Below are 20,947 nucleotides of genomic sequence, written 5' to 3' on the forward strand. Positions count from 1 at the left end.
TTATGTAGGTTTCATGCCTCATTATGAGCTGTTCTACAATAAGAAGTTTGCATTTCCTGGACGGGACAGACAAAAACTGAACATACTCATAGTTCACATCTCTGTAGTCCCAGGAAGATATTTCTGTGCATCAGTGCTAGAGATTATTCCAGTCTGCGCACAGGGTGTAGCAAAGGTGTGCCCACTGTATAATCTAACTTGGTGTAGACATAGCTGTGTGAATCACTTCAGGGTATAGAACGTATAATCCAAATACAATTTCAATTATAGGGAATAAAATCTGAAAGAAGCAAATTTACTCCTTTTATGAGCTTAACTTTATGTGTCTACAAGTCTATAGCAAGTGTTAAAACACTGCTGAGACAGGCAAGTCAGGACAACAGAACTGAGGGTTTCTGAGCAACAGCCCAGGTTTACAAATAACTAGTTGTTGTTTGGTGCCTCCATTTTTTAAACACTGAACCTGAACGTTCGTTTGTTTAGTGTATTGGTGCTCACATGTTCTAAAAATCAGAACCAATGAAGACATATCACGTTAAGCATCCATAATCACTAGTCATTTCTAATAGTTTGGGGAAGCACGTTTCCTAGAGAAGAGAGTTATTTGTAGCTTCTCTTGATGGAATGTGAATTTTTAAAAAGTCTTCCTTAGCCCCACAAAGATAAATCTGGGCACAGTACCTCTGAGACCAAGAGGCTGTGTTCTCCTGAACTTGTTTCTTCCCTCGTGCCATCCCTGCTCCTACTTGACATCACTTTCCCCTGAAAATGCAGACCAAGCTACTTTGTCTGACAGCTCTTGTGTAGCCACTGGGCTTCAATGCAAACAGCTGTCATTGCCAGAACCACTTTACCTACAAGGTCAAGGGTAAAAATAAAAAAAAAATTAAAATCACAGCGAACCTCCACATGGGAGTGGGTGCTGTCCAAAAATCACAAGCCCATGGAGCATATACTTTGACCCACTTTTTCTGGCCAGAAGGTTATGTCTTTTGAGGGTCATTAACATATCTGCTGGCAGGGGCATGAACTTTTGCAATCTGACCCACGTCAAGTGAGTGGAGCCAGGAAATAAAGTCCATTCTCTTCCAAGACCTTCTGTGTGTCACCCAGTTGTTACATGAATGCAGTGGTTTTCAATCAGTGGTCCACAGACACCTGAAAGTCCTCAGACTATGCCTAAGGAGTATACAAAAGTTGTCATTGCCATATGGTTTTCAACCTCAATGGCCAAGATTTCCAAAGGGGTCTGCACCTACGGTTAAAATTTGGGGGGGTAGGGCTGGGGGAGGGGCTGCAAATGAAGAAAGGTTGAAAAGCACTACAGTATTGAATCTTGAACCAGAAAGATGATTTTGTTTCCTAGTCACTTGATGTAAGCATTGTTGCCAAGGTTACTACAGTCACCTGAACCCCACGTTTATTGTTACAAAAGAGCCAACCTAGTAGGCCTCATTTTGGGGCATGAGACCCATTCTTTGCAATAGTCACCAGTGGTAAAAATTTAATTACTTTCGCCTATGGTGCTTTTTTCATACTTCTTAACAGCTCTTCTGTCTGCCACCCCCTGGCCAAAATGGAACTAGTACGAGGACTTCAAGGGACCTTGACTGGGATAGTACGGAGTAAAGTCACATTTTCGTGCTTGTTTCATGTTTCCATTTCTAGTCATTTGAAAGGACTGAAAAGAGAAAGAACAAGCAGAAAAAAGCCCATAAGTATACAAGGAGAAATTGTCACTGAGAATATCTGTGTTTACTGTTCCTTTAAATCTGAACCTGGAAACCAGATGGGAGGGGCCAAGAAAGGGTTGAAGCAGAACCTCCGCAGTCAGACAGAGTGAGGGACAGAGCAAGCTTAGGAATAATACTGTTTTCTTTGTTTTAATGGAGTTGCAAATTCCGTGTTAGAATTAAGCTGTTCCTTGGCGATTCACCATTGTTTTATGGCTTCTTTACTTCTTTCGTGTAAATCCATGTTTGTGGGGGAGAGAAAGAGCAAACATTTAGAGATGACATAAGCTAGTTCAACAGAAAGAGTGGCACAATGGTTTGCTTAGCTAGCACTATTGGTATATCTGGTATTACACAACTAGAAAGCAACTGCAGGTTTCTGGCCCTGATGTCCTTTCATTCCAAGGGCACATGCTGGCAGAGCACTAAACATGAAAATATACTGGTGGGTATAAAATTAAATGCTTCATTTTTGTCAGACGATACCAAAAGAACATAACTGTGTGGGATCTGAGGACATGGTTGGCCTTGAGAATAGTGTGTCCCTTCTGAGGGGAGGGAGATGGTGGCTTGGAATAAAACAGGTTGTATGTGTGTATCAAGTAACAACGATAGTCAACATTTTTAGAGTCACTACAGTCACTGCTACGGTGTGTTGAGCTGTTTTGAAAATCTGGCCTTTAGTGTATTTGCATGGATATTTTTCCACTTGTGTATATCTGAAGGGTATGCAGATAAGTGGGCTTATGCTTGTAATTGGATGTACTGCATATTGTGGATTTGAGAATTTCATTTCAGGTCCCTGACACTGGGAAGTTGTTCTGTTACTGACTTGTTCCCCATATAAATGCATTAAACCTTTGTTCTGCAATGTCACAGTTTTCTACAGGGCTGGAAGTTGCATCTGGTGTTCACTGGGAAGGAAATCATTTTAATTTTAGTGTCTGAACAGAACAAAATTTTCTTTGCTTGTTCCCTGTCCATCCCACATTCCCTACCAGTTCTTTTAAGGTGTAGTTAGAGGTCTCATATTGCAGAGTCAATGCTATATAGAAGAGAACTGGAAAAGATGGCTTTTGAAAATTTCAGTAGAAACTTTAAATGGCCTTTATTTGAAGTGAGTTTCGTCATGGATATGTTTTTCAGATCTGATACTAGGAACACTAGTGAATATAAAGGATACTTACCTGTATTTTTTGTTATCCAAAAATATACCTTTGGGACTGAAAGAAATCTCTCAGACTTGGAGTTTACCTATTATGTTATTGCTAATGCTGGAGGTGCAGACTTCTGGATTACCTTTGAGCCTACTAAAACATTGTGGGTTCAAAACTAAAAACAGAACTTGAAGCTTAGGAGACTCATTGGTTTTAGAGTTATTTATTTATATTACTGTAACATTTATGAGCCAGAGTCATGAGTGAGGACACCTTTGTGTTGGGTGCTGTGTAGAAAAGGCAGATAAAGTCTTACCGTCTAAAACTAAGACAAGAAACAAAAGATGGATGTCAACAGAGAGGAGAGTAAAAGGAAATAGTGAGACAGTTTTGTCAACAAAAATAGCGGGCGGTCTCAGCACAGTAGCAGCCTAACTGTTGTCAGGATTTCCATAAGCATTGCACCAATTTTAAGATGGATTATTCAGAAGTTTTGTGGATGATTACTGGCACCTCCTCCCACCCACAATGAGGCAAAGATACCTCATAAACCAATGAACTAACCAACTGAGAACCGCAAGAAGAGGTTCCCCTCTTTTACTATGGGTGTCACTTTAAGGGGTTGGTCCTTGCCTTTAAAGAGGGGAAAGAAGAATTCACCATGATCAAGAAAATCACAAGGCTGTTCAGTAGCAGGGTCCATTTTATTACTAAGTATTTTCTGAGGAGATGCTGAAAAGGCCATTTAAAGGCCAACATATCTAGTAAAAATATATTAACTAGACAGCTTTGATAAAGTGCACATTTTTGTTGTGTTTCTTTCATTTTTCTCTTTTTGAATAAGTTCTCATTCAGCATTTGTTTTCTAAACTCCTAGCCAAACAAGTGCATAGGATATATTCAACCCACAGGGGACTGACTGCCTCTAATTTTCATTTCCATAACTTCTTGTGAGATGTGCTATCATGTGAGCCTTCGCAATAGTCCAGTCTGAAGGTATATAAAGCGATTAACCAACCCTTCTGATGGTACATTCACATTTTTTCTGTCTTCTATAAAGATTGTGTCATTGCTTTTCTCTTCAAAATCTACACTATTGTTTTCTCTAAGGTTACGGGTCTGCACAAGAAGCACCTGTCAACAGAAGTGACTGTCAGGAGGGATTTCCCAGCAAAACCTCTGTCGACAGATTGCATCTACACATAAAATCAGATTGAAAGAGCAATCCGCTGTGTCAACGGCAGCCAAGGTATAAAGACACTCAACTACTGCAATTAATGGGAATTTGGTACCTGAACACATTTGAACATCTGAACTCAAGTGTCTCAAATTGGAACCACTAGAATATACTCACCAGATCAATGGCATTTTTAAAATTGTGGTTCTATGTGCATTATGGAAGGGTGGGAACCGAGGCACCCTTGGATTCATACTATTGCAATAATATTTGTACAAAACGTGCCTTGTGGAGTAGGATTACCAACTGTCTAATCCAGGGGTGTGCAAAGTGGGGGGCCATCCCCCTACAGGGGGAGTGAAATTTCGTAAGGAGGGGCACAGCATGATTGGCTGCTGGGTCTTGGGCTCACCCAGCCTCTTAAAAATGCTGAAATATGTTACTGTTTCTATGTATGTGTATTCACATTTATATACCGATTAGTAAAGTTTTCTTTATACTTACTTTCTTACACATGATGAAAGGGTGTTTTTAAATCAACATAACCAAAATTTCCATAAGTTTGGATTACATTAGACAGGTTGGGGAGCTGCTAACTTCAGGGGTGAAAAGTGGGGCCTGACATAAAAAGTTTGCTCGCTCCTGATCTAATCACACAAACCCAAACACCCTTGCCTTGCCCCCTGCCCTGCCACCTCCGTGAGGCCACATCCCTCCCCCACCCCTTCTTCAAGACCACAGCCCCGCTCACTTCATCCCCCCTTTCTCCATCGCTCGCTATCCCCTACCCTCACTCACTTTCACCAGGCAGCAGACTGGGGAAAGGGAGAGTATGCAGGCTTTACACTAGAAGTTAGAGCTGAGGGGTTTGGAGTATGGAAGGGAGTTCTGGGCTGAGTTGGAGGCAGGGTTTTTTTTTCCTGTGCCATTTCCATATTCAATATTTAGGTTGCCTAAGGCTGGCAGGTGACGTACAGCACAATTTGTTTAACAACTATGAAGTTAGTGACTCAACTTTGGGTGCTAAGGCACCCGCCCAGGAATCCTTGCCCTTTAAGGTGTCGCTGTGGGGCAGCTGAACACTGCTGAACAAAATAGACAGGATCCAGCTGGTTACAAGCAGAATTTCCCTTGTGTGCAAGCAGTTTGGGCCAGTGAAAGTCATAATTGCAGCGTGCATAAGAGACTTTATTTAACATACCTGGCAGGACATGAAAAGCTCTTATAGTGAACACATCTGGTGTGTGTCTCTCTCTAGAGGCAGCTCTTTAATTAATCCTTACCTGGTACAAAAACCTGACTAATAGCAGCCCTGCAAACTGCCATGTTTGCAGAATGAACAACGAATGAAAAATCAAGACCCTGGTATTTGGTGTAGTGGATGGTTCGAATAGGGGAGGCAGACCCCACCGAGAATGGGTACATGATATAGTAGATTGAGGTGGAGCTGGTCTACAGAAACTAAGCCACTCCGCACTGGCCAGGGAACGATGGAAGGAAATAGTGAGAGAGGCATCAGATACCAACGGGCGCTGAGCCCATGGTTGTTGGTGATGATGATAATGAACTTGCCATGTATGAGTGTACCTGAGAAAGGAATTCAAGGGTACTTGTTCCAGCTAGCTGTTTCCAAGTGTCCAAACATCATCTGGGCTTAGCTGTAGTGCTTGTTTCTCTCTGTGCCCCATGCTATGTGCATGTCAAGCCAAATGGGTGGTTTTACTCCCTTTCTACTTGCCTTGCCACCTGAGTAGCCTGAAGGGAATGGAAAAGAGCAGAGAGTCTGCCCCCAAAGTATTTATTGTAGCTCCTGGACCTGTTTGAAATAAGCTTGACACTCAGGCTGAATATCATTGCCATAGAGGCCCCAAGTAAGATCAGCAGAGATGAATTAGCATTGTGTGGGGCCTGGGTCACAGAAAGTGGGGGCCCCTCCCCACATCTTCTACCTGCCTGTCTCTTCCCCCACTGCCCACCCATCCTCCACTCTATTGTCATGTAGTGGGAGTAGGCATGGGAGCTTCCCCCGCTCTCTGGCAGGAGCACTTGGCGTCCAAGCAGAGCAGAAGGGGGTGTAAATATGCCTAGTTTTCTTGGCCCTCCAACTGTCCACGGCCCCTGGAAATGGGCTCCATTGGCCCAGTGGCCAATCTATTGCTGAAAGTCAAAGATGCGTAGTAGTAGGCACGGTACATCAAATAGCAAGAGACAGCTCCAGCTCCTAAGAGCCTGTAGTCAAAATAGACAAGACAAAGAATGGAAGAATGTTTTCAAGTTACATCCTAACAGAAGTATGAACCCTGGCCATTCAGATCAAGTCTGACACTGAATCAAGGAAGCCTATCCAGACAAATATCTGACAGCAAAGCTGCATCTACACGTGCACACTACTTCGAAGTAGCGGCACTAACTTCGAAATAGCGCCCATCATGGCTACACGTGTTGGGCGCTATTTCGATGCTAACATCGATGTTAGGCGGCAAGACGTCGAAGCCGCTAACCCCATGAGGGGATGGGAATAGCGCCCTACTTCGAAGTTGAACATCGAAGCAGGGCACGTGTAGACAATCCGCGTCCCTCAACATCGAAATAGTGGGGTCCGCCATGGTGGCCATCAGCTGAGGGGTTGAGAGGCGTGCTCTCTCCAGCCCCTGCGGGGCTCTATGGTCACCGTGTGCAGCAGCCCTTAGCCCAGGGCTTCTGGCTGCTGCTGCTGCAGCTGGGGATCCATGCTGCATGCACAGGGTCTGCAACCAGTTGTCGGCTCTGTGGATCTTGTGTTGTTTAGTGCAACTGTGTCTGGGAGGAGCCCTTTAAGGGAGCGGCTTGCTGTTGAGTCCGCCCTGTGACCCTGTCTGCAGCTGTGCCTGGCACCCTTATTTCAATGTGTGCTACTTTGGCGTGTAGACGTTCCCTCGCAGCGCCTATTTCGATGTGGTGCTGCCCAACGTCAACGTTGAACGTCGACGTTGCCAGCCCTGGAGGACGTGTAGACGTTATTCATCGAAATAGCCTATTTCGATGTCGCTATATCGAAATAAGCTACTTCGATGTAGGCTTCACGTGTAGATGTAGCTCAAGAGTAATAGCCTATTGCATCTCTGGAAGTAACAAAGGTGGTGTTGCAGATAGATAAAGGCAAACTAGGCACTGAAGTGCTTTTATTCTTTTGCAAACTGACAGGTGCCCTACTTCGCTTGGTTCCTGAGCTTACTGAACATTGACTGCATGTGCGTGCAAACTTCTGCTGGAAAGTATGAGATCTGGGTTTTTATGTTTCACAATACATTATTTGAAAGTGTGTCTATGTATAATCTAATTACCGTTTTCTGGTAAGTATAGTATTTACTGCTGCAGTAATGTGCTTAACCACAAATAGTCTCATTGACTTCATTGAGGAACTAAGCACTGATATATGAAGTTAAGCATGTGTGTGCAACTCTGCAGAACTGGAGCCATAGTACTTAACTAATGAGTTAAAGTTTTAATCTACAGATATTTGCGCAAATGGACTTCTTTTATCTCATTTTCTCCCATACAAATAGGTAAAAGGGCAACGACTGCAAAACTTTTCCTCCTGTCATTCGAGACAACTGCACTTTTACTACAGATTTCTCCGTTGTTTGCAAGTTGTGGCCTCATGTCACTTGTCAGCAGAAGAGGTGTTCATTAACAAAGATTGATCTGCATTTTTCAATCAGCAACTTTACTGGAGGCTGAGCCCCTCCACCCCACTGATTGGACATGTTTTCTTCTCTGTTGCTGTTGCTAGAAAATATGATTTCTATTTCTCTGGTTCTAATTCAGGGGAAAAAAAGAGTTTTTGCCAGGCTAGCACTTCCAGGTGAGAAGCTGGTTCTGGCCATGCTTGGTGAAGAAAGAAAAGACTGAGATGTGCATGCCTTGCAAAGAGGACCTAGGGACTGACATGAAAGATGAGTGATACATTCTGGTTTTGGAGCTGGGAAAACTCAAGAATGAGATTGAGTTTACAAACAGCTTAACCTTTTCCCTCAAGCGCTCAAATTAAGCAATCATTCAGCTGTGACTGTTTCTAATTACACCAAACATGGTTATTAAACATGATTTACTTTAACCTTGTTCTGCCATTTCCCACTTTTATTGGTTGCACCCTCTCGTTGTTTCTAGAGCATATATGAAGATGGTAAGCTCGTTAGAGCAGGGACTGTTTTTTTCTATTGTATGTATGTACAACGCCTAACACAGTGGAGCCCTGATTTCAATCTTTGGAGCTTTTAAGCACTACCACAATATAAATAACTAAACAATTCAGCCCAATAAGCTCCTCCATTTGTGAGTAACTACAACAACAGCAACAATATACTTACACGATGGAGGTCCATCTCACCTAATGTACATGAGCACACTCTACAGCTTTGTTCCAAGAGCCTAAGAGTGGCATAGGATTATTACTGATCTGATGCAGACATGTTAATTGCAGGTGCTCACATTACCACCACCAGTCCGTGACCAGACAATGGCCCCTCCTGCCTTCAACACTCATCTTCAGAGTTTGATGTGGAGGGACTGTGACACACCGTGCCACAAAACAGCAACCTGCAACTGCCACATTCACCTCTGTCATGTACCTGTGATAAGTCATGTAAAGTATGACATGTACTATACATGAAAAGCTGCAACCTACTGTTCTGGCCAAATAGATATATCATAAGAGTATAGAAAGTCATGAGATTGTGTGCTGTGGCTGTTACTCAAGTATGTCATGAGTTTGCTAGTGACATACCAGGATCCCACCCAGGAAGATGTTCTGCAACTGTTAATCATCAGGGAAATTGTAATCCAGGGATTTATAATTCAGTGACAGTTTCCCAAATCTGTACTCTCAGAGTTTACTCAATCACTCTGACTCCGCAAAACTCATGGGGGTATGTCTGAACAAGTGTCTTCCAGGCACAAGGATGCTGGGTATAAAAAAATGGAATAATTGCAGTAAGGCTTGGCCTTTTTCCTCCCCCAGCTGTGCAGGAAGCAGTTAGATTGCTGGGCAAATGAAGGTCATCGATTGATGTACTGTGTCGAGTTCTGGTCACATATTTTAGGAAAGATGTGGAGAAACTGGAGCAGTTCAGAGAAAAACAAAAATGATTTAAAAAACGTGACTGATGAGGGAAGAGTGAAATAACTGGGTTTGTTTAGTTTAGAAAAAAGAAGACCGAGGGGGGACACTATATCACTTTTCAAGTACTGAAAAGGGAGTTACAAGGAGGAGTGAGAAAAATTGTTCTCCTTGACCTCTGGTGGTAGGACAGGAAACAATGGACTTAAATTGCAGCAAGGGAGGTTTAGATTGGACAGTAGGAAAAACTTGCTAACTGTCAGGGTGCTTAAGCACCCTAAATTATACATATCTCATAGAACTAGAAGGGACCTCCAGAGGTCATCAAGTCCAGTCCCCTCAGCAGGACCAAGCACCATCCCTGACCATTTTTTTTTTTAAATCTGTTTGCTCCAGACCCCTGAATGGCTACCTCAGGGACTGAGCTCACAACCCAGGGTTTAGGAGACCAATGCACAAACAACGAGGGTGGTTGTGGAATCTCCATCAGTGGGGATATTTAAGAGCAGGTTAGATAAACATCTCTCTGGAATGATCTAGATAGTGCCTGATCCCATGGTGAGGGCAGTGGGCTGGACTTGATGGGTGCATCTACACTAGCTTTCTATATTGAAATCAATTTCGGAGCATCTACAGGCATAATGGCTTCTTTCTCAATTATTTGCGGTATAAAGGGGTACGCATTTCAAAATCTCTCTTCCCATCTCATTTCAGGAAGAGCAGCCCCTTTTGAAATTGAATTCTGAAAGAGGGCATGTATCAACACTCCCAGCCCGCTCTTTTGAAAGAGCAGGTCCACCCTGGTGGTGGCCACAGGATGCATGGAGATGCTCTTGCCAGCATCTGTGGGGCTCTATGGTGTCTGGATTCAGCCCCTCTTAAAGCTGCAAGGACGCAGAAACCCCATGCAGGAAGCTGAGAGTGAGTCAGCAGCCTCAGAAGCACGAGCTCCAGCAGCCACACCCTTCAGCTGCTCCCACACCCCAGTCGGATGGTGAGCAGCCGAGACTCTTGGGACCTCCAGGAGCCCTTCTCTTCCCAGCCAGAGGGGTCGCTGGAGGCCAGCCAGGAGCAGAGAAGGAGGGGCCCCTCATGGACAGAGGCCAAGTTAAAAGACCTCTGTGGCCTTGGGGGCGGGGGGGCGGGGCGCGTTACAAAGATGTGCTGCAGCACAGCACCAGAAGGCCCAGGAACCCTGCAGACTTCGATCAGCTATACCAGGGGCTCCAGAAATACGGCCACCCTCTCCGCACAGCCAGTCAGTTGTGATCAGAAGTGAAAGAACTTAGGCACACCTAGACTTGGGCCAGGGACTTGGCCAGGGGCCACCCTGAGGTGCCCATGTTATAAGGTGCTGCACTGACTCCTGGACTCAGAGGACATGCCTGAACCAGTGGTCATCATCTCCAGAGCCCCAGGTAGGTAACTGGTGATTTGGGAACCTCAGGCTGCAGGGGCTGCCCTTCCCTGCATCCCTTGGCCATGTCCAAGGCCCAGATGTGGTGACACCCAGCACCCATGCCCATGGACAGCACCAGAATCCTCCCTACTGGGAAAGGAGATGGGGAGTGGCCCGCATCCAGCAGGTGCCCCCAAGATGCAGCCCCACGGGAATCCAATGGGGGGGGTGTCAGGTGAGTGGATGGTGTGTTGGGGGATGGCTGGGGGGCCCAGGCGAGGTCCCTGGGGCAGGTGGTAGTAGTGATGGGTTGCCTCTCTTTCCCCTTGTGTCTCCTCAGCTTTGTCCTCCAAGGAGCCAGCAGTCCCATCCCCGCCACCCAGGCCAGAGCTCGTCCAGCCCCCAGGGGCCCGCTGCCACCACCATAACAGCCAGGATGAGGCCACAACTGCCCACACTGCTGCCATCTGAGAGCAAACAGCCGTCTCTCCGGCAGCGGCGCCAGATGGAGCAGGAGGACAGGGTCTGGAGCAAGGCAACTGTGGTGCTCCGGTGCCTCGCCCACCCAGAGCCAGAGCACCCTGCCACCTCCACTGCCATCACTGCTCCTGAATTGACTGCCCTGATCCTGGTCAACCTCTTCCCATCTGCCCGGCTCACACTGGCCCAGTGGCTCATTGGCAGTGCAGGCCAGGGCGAGCCTGTCCCCCTGCTCTCCTGGCCCTCCTTCTCCCCCATCTCCTGGCCCCCCGCACCAAGGCATTGCCAGCACCCCCTGCCTAGTCCTACCTCCCTTAGGCTCCACCCCATCCCAGCCCTGACAGGGCCCCTGGACCCAGGCTGGCAGGCCCCCACACCCACCAAGGGTCCCAGCCTACCACCCCCTGGAAGAATAGGCCCTCCCTTGCCCATGGCCCCCTTATGAGTTGCTTGACCCCCTCTTCCTATTGTATATCTTTCTCCCCCATTCACCCCTGTAGATAGCCCCCTGTTAGAACTACCAGACACCCATTTACCATTAAGTAACATTTATTGATGTTTGTTTGTGTGCAATTTGTTGTGTTGATAACTATAACTAAAGAGTATTTTTTCATGCACTCTGGTGTCCCCTGTACTTTTGGGGACAGTGGTGCAGGGTGAGTGTGCATGTACAGCAGTGCAGGGTGGGTGTGGGCTGGAGGGTGCCTGGGGGTGGGTCAGTGAGGATCCCATTCAAAGGCCTCTTGGTGGGTCCCCTGGAAACTAACCCCATCCCTGTGTGCCTGGCCGCATGGGGATATGGCCAGCTGCTCATAGCCGGTGCTGCCATCTGCAGCCCAACCCTGCACGAACCGCTCATGCTTGCTCTCGATGATGTTGTGCAGATCACAACAGGCCATGACCACCCCAGGGACATTGGGGAGGCTGATGTCCAGGTGTGCAAGCAAGTACCGAAAGCACCCCTTTAGGCACCCGAAAACCCACTCTATGCTATTGCAGGCGTGGTTGAAGTGCTGGTTAAAACGTCCTAGCAGGGGGTGGCGTGCCCTGTGTAGATGTGCATCAGCTGTGGCTGCAAGGGGTACGCCCCATCGGCCACCATAGAAGGCAGCATCGTGATGGCTCCCATGGGGAGCTCCCAGGCAGGGACATAGGTGCCTGCCTCCATTTGGCGTCCCAGCCAGGAGTTCCGGAATACCCGGGCCTCATGGGCTCATCCAGGCCAACCCACACAGATGCCAGTGAAGCTGTCCTTGGAGTCAACATGGGCCTGCAGCACCACTGAGTGGTACCCTTTGCAGTTTATGTACTGCTCCGTGCTGTGGTCTGGGGCGTGGATTGCAATACGGGTTCCATTGAGGGTGCCAAAGCAGTGGGGGAACTTAAGGGCTGCGAATCCTGCCATGGTGGCATCGAGATCCCTGACCCAGATGGCCCTCTGCTGGATGACAAGGTTGATTGCCTGGACTACCTGTGTGAGGGAGGGCATCGACAATTGGGCCTGCACGGCAGGGAACCCCCTGGCCCTCAATGCCCCAGCCCTGTCCCCTGCAGGGCCCCCCAGCCCACTCCCTGCATGGCTCCCCAGCCCAGGAGTTCACTCCTTCCGCCCCTCGGTGGGTGTGGGACCCCAGCCTGACTTACCTCCAGGAGGATGGCCCTGACAGTAGCCTTGCCCACCCTGAACTGGTGTTCAACCGAATGGTGGCTGTCCGGGATGGCCAGCTTCCACAATGCGATCCCCACCCTTTTCTCAAGTGGGACGGTGGGCTGCATGCGGGTGTCCCCATGCTGCAGGGTGGGTGAGAGCCAGTGGCACAGCTCCATGAATGTCTGCTTTGACATCCTAAAGTTCTAGAGCCGCCTTTCGTCACCCCACTGGCCCATCTCCAGCCTCTCCCACCAGTCTCTGCTGCTGGGGTACCTCCAGAGGCACCGGAGGGGATGGGGACCGGGGCACAGCGAGTGGCCTGTGGCAAGGGCCTGCAGGACCCCAGTGGGAGGGGTCATGGACTGTAGGGCTTCCACTAGGGCCAGCTGAGCTCTGGGGTTGGAGGAGATGTCAACGTTGGCCAGCTGCTGGGGCTCCATGCAATGCGGCCTTTGCTCTGAGCACAGAGCCTGAAATGCTGTCTGCAGCTCAGCAGCCCTCTGCATGTGCAGGGTGGGTGTGTTTGGGAGGAGTCTTTTAAGGGGCCAGCTGGCTGCAAGCCCCAGAACGGCTCGTCAGCCATGCAACCTTGTGCATGGCATTCCCTGGCTTGTTCTTTTGAAAGGGCACACGTTGCTGTGTGGACACTCCATTTTGAAAGGATGTGCAACTCTTTTGAAAGAGAAGATCATTATTATGCTTTGTGTGGGTAGATGCGCTCTTTCAAAATCCCTTCTTTCAATTCTGATTTTTGAAATTCAGGCTTTCAAAATTTGCCTCTAGTGTAGACACAGTCGATGACTTCTCAAGGTCCCTTCCAGTTCTAGCATTCTATGTTTCTATGATTTGAGGAGACTGGTCCAGGCTTAAGGGGAAGTCAGTGTGTTAAGAACTGTAGCATCCAGTGGGGTAAGAATACTACTGATCTAAATATTGCCTAAAGTAATAAGGTTTAAGATTCAGATTGTGTTCTTTTTTGTTTTATTTTCTTTAATAACTTTCTTTAATTTTTTATGTGTACCAGTTATAATCACTTAAAGGCTGTGTCTACACTAGCCCCAAACTTCAAAATGGCCACGCAAATGGCCATTTCGAAGTTTACTAATGAAGCGCTGAAATGCATATTCAGCGCTTCATTAGCATGCGGGTGGCCACGGCGCTTCGAAATTGACGCGGCTCGCCTCCACGCGGCTCGTCCTGATGGGGCTCCTTTTCGAAAGGACCTTGCCTACTTCGAAGTCCCCTTATTCCCATATGCTCCCATATGCTCCCATGAGCATATGGGAATAAGGGGACTTCGAAGTAGGTGAGGTCCTTTCGAACAGGAGCCCTGTCGGGACGAGCCACGGGGCGGCAAGCCGCGTCAATTTCGAAGCGCCGTGGCCGCCCGCATGCTAATGAAGCGCTGAATATGCATTTCAGCGCTTCATTAGTAAACTTCGAAATGGCCATTTGCGTGGCCATTTCGAAGTTTGGGGCTAGTGTAGACATAGCCAAAATCTGTCTTTTTGTAGTTAATAAATTTGTTTTATGCTTGACTTAAAATGGTGTGTTTTAGAGGGTTAACACATGTCCATTTTTTCACAGACATGTCCTCTTTTTTGGACATTAAATCTCTGTCCAGCTGGATTTTTGAAAAATGCAAAACTGTCTGGCATTTTGCGTTGCCCCTGAAAACTTTGTCTGCAGCCCCAGAGCTTTTCCCAGCTGCGTCTGCCTCTGCTCATCCAGAAGCAGGTCCTCTGAGTCAGGCGGGAGCAAAGTCAGAAACGGATCTGGCAGGAGGAGAGCAGTGATAGGAGATAGTAGGAGGGTTCCCCCCTCCATTTTTTTTAGGGAAATAGGATCTGGCGGGGATGGGTTCAGGCTGGGAACTCAACTCAGCCCCTTCAGCGGCAGCATGTTTACCACCCAGCTGTGGGGGAGATGCAATTCCCAGGGAGGCTGCATTACCCTGCTGCTTGGGGAGGCCGTTGCTGGCCTCCAGTGGGGCTATGGCACCATGTGGGACCTCCACACCCCTGCCAGGAGCTGGGGCTGCTGCAGTTTCTCCTGGTGTTTCAGCCCCACCCCTATGCTTTGCAAGCCTGCTGCAAGGTCCCGTCCTGTGAGCTGAAGCTGCCTGCAGCAAAGCCCAGAGGAAAGGGCCACCCCCCTGGGAAGGGATCAGGACAGATAAGAAATGCTGCCCTTCCTACATCAGCCATCCTCTGCTCTGATCCCAGGACTGGTCCGTTGGCATTAGTGTGCCAACACCCCTAAGAAGGAGTGTATCCACATCAGTTTCTACCAACTCCTGTATTAATCATTATAGTATATCTAGCACCTTAATACAATGTGGGCTTGTATACGCTTGCCCCCAACTTCGAAGGGGGCATGTCAATCAGGGCAACGGGAGATTACCAATGAAGGGCTGCGGTGAATACGCAGCACTTCATTCGGCTAAGTCTCCCCTACGGCAACTTCAAAGAGTTAAACTTCAAAGTACTGGCATGCATGTAGCCATGGTGCCCGCGCTACTTCAAAGTGCCTTTACTCCCCAAAATTTTGTATCCAGAGTCCAGACTCACCACACCATGGTGTCCTGTTTGCTACATGTGGTGCGTCTGTATCATGTGGTGAGTGATGAACATACTGGACACAGTGGCCCTAGATGAATCATGTATTCTGAAACAGAGCGGACACCTAGATTTATTTACTGTAAATGCCCTATGCTATATTGCTCCTGTGATGGTGAATGAGACAAAATCTAGCTCATATGGAAAATATTATTTGATAGTAGTGCCTCGTAGCAGCATTAGAATTATGGATGGGTGTGTACTTTCATTATACATCCCAGTTTTTACAACTTCCCACAGAGAGAAATGATCTCTGTTGAAATACATTTCTCGAGTTTCTTAGCCAACAGACAAATGACAGAGTGAAGCCTGGTTGTTGTAGAAAAGCAATGGGCAACTTAGGCTAGTGAGTGGCCCTCCTTCATCTCAATGGGCTGCAAGTGATTGTAAGTAAGACACTTTCCTGGGCTGGGGTAGTTTTCTTATTGCGCTTGCACGCTTACAATTTGCGGGGTGTGCTAACTGAACTGTAGCAGCGCTTTGATTGGATGTTGATGGCACACACAGCTTTTACAATCAATGTTGTGTGCAATCAGCACGCACCTCACTTCACATGCCCTTGCTTTACATGTGTCGCTTTAGTAATAGTGGTATGAAAAAAAATATGTGGACAGAGACCACCCCTCTGCACAAGCAACAGAAAAAACAAAATGACTTGCAGGCTGCACACAGAACCCAGATGGTTGCATGTGGCCCTTGGGCTGTAGGTTGCTTAGGACTATTGTGTATTCATCTCAGCATAAATGTGAGCAAAACTCTACCACTCTCGTCAGAAGGTGCATTGTGCAACATCTCAAGGTAACTTCAAACTCTGAGGCACCAGACTACTGGTTGTATTAAATTCTATTGCAGGCAGGGCCTGCAGAACAGCGACTGCTGCAGAGTGCTTTCTTACAAACAGTTTGGGAATAGTTAAGGACTGTCTATTCTCCTGAGGCAAAATCAAGACCTACATCCTGCCTCAGGGGCATGGGGTGCATTCGTGGACTCATAGGTTTAACGCTGGCCCCAGTACTGTTCTGTTGCACAATAGATGGGCACCTTGAATGTATCTCCTCAAATATTGGAATAACTTTTAGTTCAACTTCTTCTACCAACCTGGATTATGTGGATGACACTGACCCCTTCAGTCAGGATGCAAACAATCTCAAAGATGCAGGAAAGAGCTTCCTGCATGAGCAAGCTGCCCATGGGCTAATGGTTTCTTGGGCAAAAACAAAAAAACCAGAGCGTTGTCGAACAAGTCGATGCAAGACATCTATGCTACTGTACAAACCATGGAAGCAGTGGATTATTTTACCTCTCTAGGCATTTGATTGTCATCACATGGGCACAGCCAGCCACCCAGCCATTCTACAGCAAACTGGTATAGCTCACCGCATAAGCCATGAAAGACCAAAATTGGGACTGTAGCCAAAATAAGGCAGAACTCTACACCAAAGCATGGGGTTCGCACAACTGCCGACTCCCAAGCCTTTTATATGAAGCTGAAACTTGGATGTTGCTCAAACATCATGAGGCTGGAGGCATTTCATATACATTGCCGGTAATGACTACTGAATCTAAAATGGTTTGATTTCATGAGTAATAAGAGTGTATCATTGAGAATCGGCCTCAAGAGGGTTGAAGTTATCATTGATCCTTTTTGGTCATGTTGCCCACCTCAAAGACACCATCCCTGTGAAGGGATCCTGAACTGAGGGTAGTGCTGAGTACTCTGTCACTCTAACCTGGGCTCCCTCTCACACTGTAATGCTGTGACAAGATGCAAACTGGTGGCAGGTACTACCCTCAGACATTCACAGGCAGGGACACACCCATGAATGCTTTTCCGAGCCATGAACTAACAATAGAAAGTCCCCAGTCCATACATCACAGAGATGTACTATCTTACCTGCTCAAAAGCCTGACCAAAGTAACTTTGTCATCCGGTGGACAAACAGGCTTTTAAAGCTTCACCTTGACCAGAATTTTAGAAATGGCAACCCTTGATACGACAGAGCTGCACAGGGTCTTTTGCTTTGGTATTAGCAAAGCAATGTAACAAAAAGTTTTGTGGTGGTGCTGGAGTAAGGGAAGAGGGTTTAATTAAAGGTACTAAAAACTCCTGGATGCTCAGAGGGCCACAATCACTGTATAGCAGGTTAGAGGCTTACCTAGCCATGAGTCTCCCTCTCATTCTTGTCACTCAATAATGAGTAGGACTTCTTCACATCAACCTCCTATTTTTAAGTCCATTGATGGCTTATTAGCCTGATTATGGAGCCGCAGATCTTATCACAGAAGGGGAAGGTGTTGGTAGGTGTTCGAGCAGCACGGGGCAGTTTTTGATGAAACATAAGAACATAAGAACATAAGAACGGCCATACTGGGTCAGACCAAAGGTCCATCCAGCCCAGCATCCCATCTGCCGACGGTGGCCAATGCCAGGTGCCCAGAGAAGGAGAACAGAAGACAATGATCAAGTGATTTATCTCCTGCCCTCGTTCTGAGGGCTAGGGCACCATACTTTATCCCTGGCTAATAGCCATTTATGGACCTAACCTGCAAAAATTTATCAAGCTCTTTTTTAAACCCTAATAGAGTCCTGGCCTTCACAGCCTCCTCGGGCAAGGAGTTCCACAGGTTGACTGTGCGCTGTGTGAAGAAAAATTTCCTTTTATTAGTTTTGAACCTACTACCCATCAATTTCATTTGGTGTCCCCTAGTTCTTGTATTATGGGAAAAGGTAAATAATTTTTCTATATTCACTTTCTCCACACCATTCATGATTTTATATACCTCCATCATATCGCCCCTCAATCGCCTCTTTTCCAAACTGAAAAGTCCCAGTCTCTCTAGCCTCTCCCCATATGGGACCCGTTCCAAACCCCTAATCATCTTAGTCGCCCTTTTCTGAACCTTTTCTAATGCCAATATATCTTTTTTGAGGTGAGGAGACCACATCTGCACGCAGTACTCAAGATGTGGGCGTACCATAGTTTTATATAGGGGAAGTATGATATCTTTTGTCTTATTATCGATCCCTTTTTTAATAATTCCTAACATCCTATTTGCTTTACTAACTGCCGCTGCACACTGCGTGGATGTCTTCAGAGAACTATCCACTATAACTCCAAGATCCCTTTCCTGATCTGTCGTAGCTAAATTTGACCCCATAATGTAGTATGTGTAATTTGGGTTATTTTTTCCAACATGCATTACCTTACACTTACCCACATTAAATTTCATTTGCCATTTTGCTGCCCAATCACTCAGTTTGCTGAGATCTTTTTGTAGTTCTTCACAATCTGTTTTGGTTTTGACTGTCCTGAACAACTTGGTGTCATCTGCAAACTTTGCCACCTCACTGCTTACCTCATTTTCTAGATCATTGATGAACAAGTTGAACAGGATCGGTCCCAGGACTGACCCCTGGGGAACACCACTAGTTACCCTCCTCCATTGTGAAAATTTACCATTTATTCCCACCCTTTGTTTTCTGTCTTTTAACCAATTCCCGATCCATGAAAGGATCTTTCCTCCTATCCCATGACCACCTAATTTACATAAAAGTCTTTGGTGTGGGACCGTGTCAAAGGGTTTCTGGAAATCTAGGTATATTATGTCCACTGGGTGCCCCTTGTCCGCATGTTTATTAACCCCTTCAAAGAATTCTAATAGATTAGTTAGACACGACTTCCCTCTGCAGAAACCATGCTGACTTTTGCCCAACAATTCATGCTCTTCTACATGCCTTGCAATTTTATTCTTTACTAGTGTTTCTACTAATTTGCCTGGTACTGATGTTAAACTTATCGGTCTATAATTGCCAGGGTCTCCTCTAGAGCCTTTTTTAAATATTGGCGTTATATTGGCTGTCTTCCAGTCATTTGGTACCAAAGTGGATTTAAAGGATAGGTTACAAACCACTGTTAATAACTCCGCAATTTCACATTTGAGTTCTTTCAGAACCCTTGGGTGAATGCCATCTGGTCCTGGAGACTTGTTACTATTCAGCTTATCAATTAATTCCAAAACCTCCTCTAATGTCACTTCAATCTGAGAGAGTTCCTCAGATTTGTCACCTAAAAAGGCTGGCTCTGATTTAGGAACCTCTGTAACATCCTCAGCCGTGAAGACTGAAGCAAAGAAATCATTTAATCGCTCCGCAATGGCACTGTCTTCCTTGATCGCTCCTTTTATATCTTTATCGTCCAAGGGCCCCACTGCTTTTTTAGCGGGCTTCCTGCTTCTAATGTATTTAAAAAACATTTTACTATTGTTTTTTGAATTTTTGGCTAGCTGTTCCTCAAAATCTGTTTTGGCTTTTCTTATTACTTTATGACACTTAATTTGGGAGTGTTTATGTTCCTTTCTATTTTCCTCATTAGGATTTGACTTCCATTTTTTAAAAGTTGCCCTTTTCTCTCTCACTGCCTTTTTAACATGGCTGTTAAGCCATGGTGGTTCTTTGTTAGGTCTCTTACTGTGTTTTTTTATTTGGGGTATACATTTAAGTTGGGCCTCTAGTATGGTGTCTTTAAACAGTTTCCATGCAGCTTCCAGGGATTTTAGTTTACTCACTCTACCTTTTAGTTTCTGTTTAACTAGCTTCCTCATTTTAGTGTAATTCCCTTTTTTGAAATTAAATGCCAGAGTGTTTGACCGCTGCGGTGTTCTTCCCAACACAGGAATATTAAAAGTTATTATATTGTGGTCACTATTTCCAAGCGGTCCAGTAACAGTTACCTCTTGGACCAGATCCTGCGTTCCAGTCAAGACTAGATCGAGAATTGACTCTCCCCTTGTGGGTTCCTGTACTAGCTGCTCCAAGAAGCAGTCATTTAAGGCATCAAGAAATTTAATCTCTGAATCCCGTCCTGAGGTGACATGCACCCAATCAATATGGGGATAATTGAAATCTCCTATTATTACTGTGTTTTTTATTTTGATAGCCTCTCTAATCTCCCTTAACATTTCAGCATCACTATCACTGTCCTGGTTAGGTGGTCGGTAATATATTCCTAATGCCATATTCATATTAGAGGAATGAATTGTTATCCATAATGATTCTATGGAACATTTTGATTCCTTTACGATTTTTGCTTCATTTGATTCTATATTATCCTTCACATATAGTACCACTCCGCCACCCGCACGACCTGTTCTGTCTTTCCGATATAATTTATATCCCGGTATGATAGCGTCCCACTGATTGTCCTCATTCCACCATGTTTCTGAGATGCCTATTATGTCGACTTCCTCCTTTGATATGAGGTACTCCAGTTCACCCATCTTATTAGACAGACTCCTAGCATTTGTGTAAAAGCACTTTAAAAAACTAACACTATTTATATGTCCGCCTTTCACAGACGCGTTGGATTTTTTTATATGCGATTGTTTCACATCTGATCTTGCCCATATATTATTTCCCACGTTCCCTATCTGACTAACTTCTAGGGAATCCCTATCTATGGAGCCTCGTGTAAGAGAAGTCTCCGTCCGATCCAGGTGCTCTCCCGCACCAATCGGCTTTCCCCCACCTCTTAGTTTAAAAACTGCTCTACGACCTTTTTAATGTTTAATGCCAGCAGTCTGGATCCACCTTGATTTAGGTGGAGCCCATCATTCCTGTATAGGCTCCCCCTACCC

Source organism: Carettochelys insculpta, chromosome 3 (genome assembly GCF_033958435.1).
Source record: "Carettochelys insculpta isolate YL-2023 chromosome 3, ASM3395843v1, whole genome shotgun sequence".
Lineage (NCBI taxonomy): Eukaryota > Metazoa > Chordata > Testudines > Carettochelyidae > Carettochelys > Carettochelys insculpta.